Below are 6000 nucleotides of genomic sequence, written 5' to 3'. Positions count from 1 at the left end.
GGCACATCTACACAATGGAATACTACTCTGCAGAATAAAATAATGGAATCTTGAAATTCGCAGGCAAGTGGTTGGCACTTGAAGAAACCATCCTGAATGAGGTAACCCAGTCACAAAAGGAGGAACATACTATGCACTCACTCATAATTGAATTTTACACCTAGATCAAAGGATCTCCAGCTTATAATTCACAACACCAGAGGAACTAGGATACAAAGTGTATTCTGAGAGATTCATATAAAGTTCCTCACAGAAGGTGTAAGGGACAAGTCCCCCAGAACACATGGGAGGTGGGGGTTGAATAGGTTGAGAACTAGGAAAAAGCATAGGGGATGAGAGGAAAGAATGTGTGACTAAAAAGATTGACTCAGGGTAAGAATAGAAGACAGAAGAGAGAGACTCAGTGTGAGTGAGAAAGAGAGACAGAGAGAGTGAGAGAGAACAAAAAGAGTGAGACATTATTGTTTTGAAGAGAAAACTGTACCTAAAGAAAGGTCTAGAGACCTACAAGTCTGTTGCCAACTAACAATTTGAGCGAACGTATAAAGGCTACAATAAATGCACTTTCTGGATAGTGAGATCAACAACTAACTTATCCATCATCATGGAGCCCTCATCTAGTACCTGTTGGAAAGAGAAGGCAACACCCATACCTAAACACTGAGTCGAACTAGAACACAGACGCAGATGGAGCAGACAAGACCAAGTGGCAGAAACATAGAGACAGCTGACCTGAAGAAAGAGGAGCTAATGGGTCCCAGGATGATAGCTGGCAATCTAGCATTGCACTGACTCAGGCTTCCCTGAATATGGGGCTCAGCCAGAAGGACTGAGCAGTACTAAGGACCTCAGACAGTGGGAACAGGATGTATTCCTGGTGCACAAAAGAACCTTGCAGACACATTCACCATGGAGGGATACTGCCTTAACCTAGATACAGGAGAGAAGTGCTAGTCCCTACTTCAAATGACATGACAGACCTACATGACCCCACCTGGATGGCATTGCTGTACATGTGGAATTGGGGTGGGGGGATGGGAGGGCAGGCTGGTCAGAGTGCATGTGAGGGGGCAGAGAGTGTAAGTGGGAGGGATGGAGGGAGGTGTGGAGAGGGAACTGGGATCAACATGTAAAAAAAAAATAAGAAATTAAAACAAAAAAACAAAAAAACAAAATTCTCAGGCCAGGAACTTCCAGGCTAGTGGTAAAGCAGAAAACAAGGGTAAACAGCACCCAGCCCCTCCTGGTACAGAAGTCCTAAGCCATGATCATCCAGGAGCCATGCTGTGTTGCTGATGGCCTAGGTGCATTGGACCAGCTGGTGGGCATTCAGAAAGAAGAGGAATTCTCATCTTTGGGGGTGAATGACTGAAGCTGCCCCTGGCCCTTCCCTCCTCTCCTCAGGTAGCAGTGACTGTGACTGGAGGGACCACAAAGAAGCATGCAGGTGGGGGGGTTGAGGGGGTGAGGTGGGAGGATAAGGTGGTTTGGGAGAGAAAAATATGGTAAACATTTTTATGTAAACTAAGAAAATACAACTAACAAAATATATGGTAAATAGATGTGATGGCTATGTGCAGACTTGGTACAATCAGTCTGAAGCAAAGAAAACAAAATAAGGTAACAGTGGTGTAGTAGACAATTCAAATGGGCCTGGAGATTTATAGGTCAACGCAATTCATCAAAGTAGCACAGAGAACATCAGAAGGAACTTCAGGTGTTACAAGTATGATACCACTTCTCTAGGCAATAAAAGGTAGAACAGGAAAAAGGATTGGCAAGATCCAGAAGAGTAGAAAGGAGATAAAAATAAAATTATAATAATGAAAGATAACATAAAAGGAGAGCTGGTGTACCCCACATAATCTGTAAAAGGAGGCAACAGTTAAGAGAGCAGAGGGTGCAGAGAAGTTCAGGGAAAGCACCATAGCAAGAAGGTAGAGTCAGGAATTAAATAAATAAATAAGATTTCACTTCAGGCATGCACCTCTGAGTAAGACTCAGTGATATAAAAAAACAAAAAGAAAAACTGAAAAGGAGAGATTTATCTACACTAGGGATGTCTGAGGAAATCAGAAAAAGAGACTACAGGTAATGTTAAAAGATACAGAGGTTCAAAGAAAAGTAGTAAATAGGTCAGAGGAAGATGTAAACTGTTGGCTGTGGTCTCTCGTATCTACAAACATAAATTCAAGATTAGTAATTTTGACAAAACCAGGTTGACTGTTGAAAAGTGCCATTTATTTCTCTCCAGAAAAATATATGTACTTGTCAAAAATTTCTATTCGTGTTTCCTGTTAGAAACCTGTTTATTGCAAGAATAGAGCTAAAACAAAAATGGTTTAAACATTTTTGCTGTCCAATGCTAACAGCCCTCGGCTCAAAATTTATCTCTGAGCACTGGTCATTAAATTCAGATTATCAGAAAATCAGATGCCCTTTTAATGTAGATGACACTAATACTGTTTTATGTCTAAAGCTGTTAAAAATTGAAACTAGTTAAACTGTTACAATTAGTAACACTGGTAATTAACATAAATTTAACAGTCACCAATGTCATAATGGGTTTAAAGACATAAAGGGTGCTTAAATTTGATATTACAAAAAGAAATTACACGATATTTAATTGTTTTATAAGACAGTTTTTAAATTTTTAAATTCAGAAAGTTACATTGTATTTGTGCTTCTATTACATTTTTAATGTTTGTAGTTAAATCAAAGGGCTAAAATTTAAGATCACAGCCATACAGTGCATATACTAACCAAAAGTTGAGATGCTCATTTTTTATGTTACAGAAGGCAATCCATCCTTGCATTTGCTAAATTTGGAAACGTAAGTTATTTAGATAAACTGAGTCACACAGTTGTTTTATGTTTCCCTAAAAGGAGTTTCAAATTAAAATCAGTATTTTTAAAGCTAAAACTGACAATGCAAAGTTCTACTTTTATAAAAGCTGGTAACCTATTATAAATGTTAAGAAACACAAGTTACCAGCCATCCTTATAGATTAACTGTTGGTTATAGTCAAACTAAGTATTAATGATTAATAACAGTAATAAACATCACTCTGTCTCCAATACATGTTCTAAATAATTAAGGTTAAAACAAGTAACTGAAAGCCAAGTTGTCTATTCAGATCCACCTAGAAAGACTTTGAATACTACAAAGATCTGTAGAATAAGGCATTTAAATGTTAACTAAAACACTGTAATACTATCAGGCAAATAATCAGAGAACCTAACAATGACCCAAGGTCTCTAAAGATGACTATGGGGCAGCATAGATTGTGATGACACTGAACAGGGAGCAAGATGTTCAAATACAATGCCTGCTGCAAGACAGGACCCAGCTCAAACTGTGTAGAGGCTACAGGGTACTGGAAAATTGTCTGCACCATCTTTGCCTAGACAAAATAAGGTGAGACATTTCCAAGTCAAAGTTCCACAGAGAAAAAACAAAAAACAACAACAACAAAAAACAAAAAAAACAAAAAGAATAAATAAATAAACCCTCTAACATTATGTACTTGGTGAAAAACTTCTCCCTGAATGCCATAAACAATTGATTATGGCTAGTAATATAATGAATGGTCCCTGTCATTTTTTTAAATAGATTCAAAAGTTAAATAAAATTTATCCTTCTCAGGTCTCTGATACTATTGATGTCTTAGCTAACCAAAACTTTGTGAGCTTGGCAGTAAAGCCACCATTAACATGGCTCCTAAAAAGGATCTAAAAATATGAAGACATATGTCTTTTTTGAACATTTATTTATTAATTATGCATAAAGTGTTCTGCTTGCATACATGTCTGCATGCCCAAAGAGGGTACCAGATCTCATTATAGATGCTTGTGAGACACAAAGTAGTTGCTGTGAATTGAACTCAGGACTTCTAGAAGAGCAACAAATACTCTTAATCTCTGAGCCATCTCTCTAGCCCAAGACATATAAGTCTTAAAGATAGAAAAATAATTTACAATATAAAAATGCAGAGCTTAACATTTAATTAAGTTCTCTTAAGCTATTGGGCAGTGACTCCCAGCTGTTTAGACAAAAGCTCAAGGTTTTATGATTTATTTTGGTTGTCATCTAAGTGTAAATGTGAAGGACTTTTCATCAGGCCTAATGTACCTCTGACCAGTCTGTACATGGATCTCTCTTGACAGAAGAAAAATGTATAAGCTTTTCCCCTTGTTGAGATAATATATCAAAAGGTAACTCGTATACATACGGGACAAGATGACTAACCTTTAGGCCAAAAATCACCAGAAGACTTTTGCCTATTGGAGGCCCAAAAATTGGGCCTCTCATGTCCATAGCAAAGAGGGAATGTGATGGAAAAATTAATAACCAAAATGTATAAAATTAGGGCTTATTGGAAGAATAAAGAGAACAAGAATTTCTGCCAGTAGATAAATCCCTGATTAGAGTACAGAGCCCACAACCTGTTCTCAGGGGAAGAAGAAAATCCCCCAACATTTCAGGTGTGCTTATCAATCCTGCATAAACAAATGACAGACACTATTAACTTAGATCCATGATGACCTTGTAAATTAAATTTGTACTCTATGAACTGCCTGTATTTTGGAAACCTTGTCTACTGAAACTAATGGTTTCAAGCCTCCCTGTCTGTTTATCCTTTTAAAAACACTTCACTATTTTAGGCCACTACCTTACATTTCCCATAGAGTGAGGTCCCAGCTGGCTTGATTTTTAGCAATACAAACCTTTTGTTGTGCAGTCAGAGTTACTTCCATGGAGGTTGAGGAAACTGGTAGACATAGAAGTAACAAGCTGCTCAAGGAGGCTTTATAGGCTATAGAACTCCAGGTGACAGCTATTTGAAAATCAAAACACTATTGTGTCAGGGATATGCCTGTATTACTTCATGCTTAATTTTGCTGTGTTTTCTTAGCTGTAAGTAGGCTAAAATGCTAGACAATACCAACAAAAGGAAGGGGGATGCAGGAAATGGAAGACTTATCACAGGCATTGGTTTGTAGACAATGTTGAAGATTCACATGGGCTGCACTGGTTCACCATAAGTCCAGGGAGAGCAATATTGAGGAGCAGGCTTTAGTCAGCAACTGATTATCATTTTCCAGAAGCACAAATCAGCTGAGACATGTTCAAACTGGGAACAGAAGTTAAAATGTATCTATTTAATTGCAACTCTTAGTTCCTTACCTTTAGTGATCAAGAAGGTCAGCAAGACCAGGGAGAAAATTCCATCCTCAGAATAGCTGTACTTATCTGCAGTCCTTTTGTCCTTTAAGCAGTGGATCCAAACTTTATGACATTTGATCCTCTGAAGCCTATATGAACTATGTTATATAAAAGGACATAAAAGTTTTAGATATATTATCATTACCAATATGTGCTGAAATCCATATTGTAGAAAAAGTAGATATTAGGTATCTGTAAAACAGCAGGCATGCACTTATGCCTTTGAGACATACATGCAGGCTGAACACTGTATGCATAATTAATAAATAAATGTCCAAATTAGACATTTATGTCTTTATATTTTTAGATCCTTATTTAGGAGCCATATTAAGGCTGCCTAATACTGACAAGCTGACAAAGTTATGGTTAGCCCAGCCAACTGAGAAGGATATATTTAATTAACTGTCCAATCTACTAAAAAAAAAAAAAAAAAAAAAAAAACAGGGACCAGTCAATATACTCCTAGCCATAACTAATTGTCTATGGCATTGAGGGCAGAAGTTCTTCACAATGTACATAATGAGAGTTTTGTTGTTGTTGTTGTTTGTTTTTTTTGTTTGTCTTTTCTCTGTGGAAGAGGAACATGGAAATTTCTGACCTTATTTTATCTAGGCCAAGGTGGTTCAAGCAATTTTTCAGTTCCCTGCAGCCTCTAAAAAGTCTAAGCTGGGTTTAACCTGTCAACAGACATTGTATTTGAGCATCTTGCTCCCTGGTCAGTGTCATAACAATTCATGCAGTCCCATAATCTTCTTAAGAGGCCTAGTGTCATT

This window comes from Phodopus roborovskii, unplaced genomic scaffold, assembly GCF_943737965.1.
Source record: "Phodopus roborovskii unplaced genomic scaffold, PHOROB, whole genome shotgun sequence".
Lineage (NCBI taxonomy): Eukaryota > Metazoa > Chordata > Mammalia > Rodentia > Cricetidae > Phodopus > Phodopus roborovskii.
The sequence above is the reverse complement of the archived record's forward strand: the minus strand, read 5'-3'. Positions refer to the sequence as shown.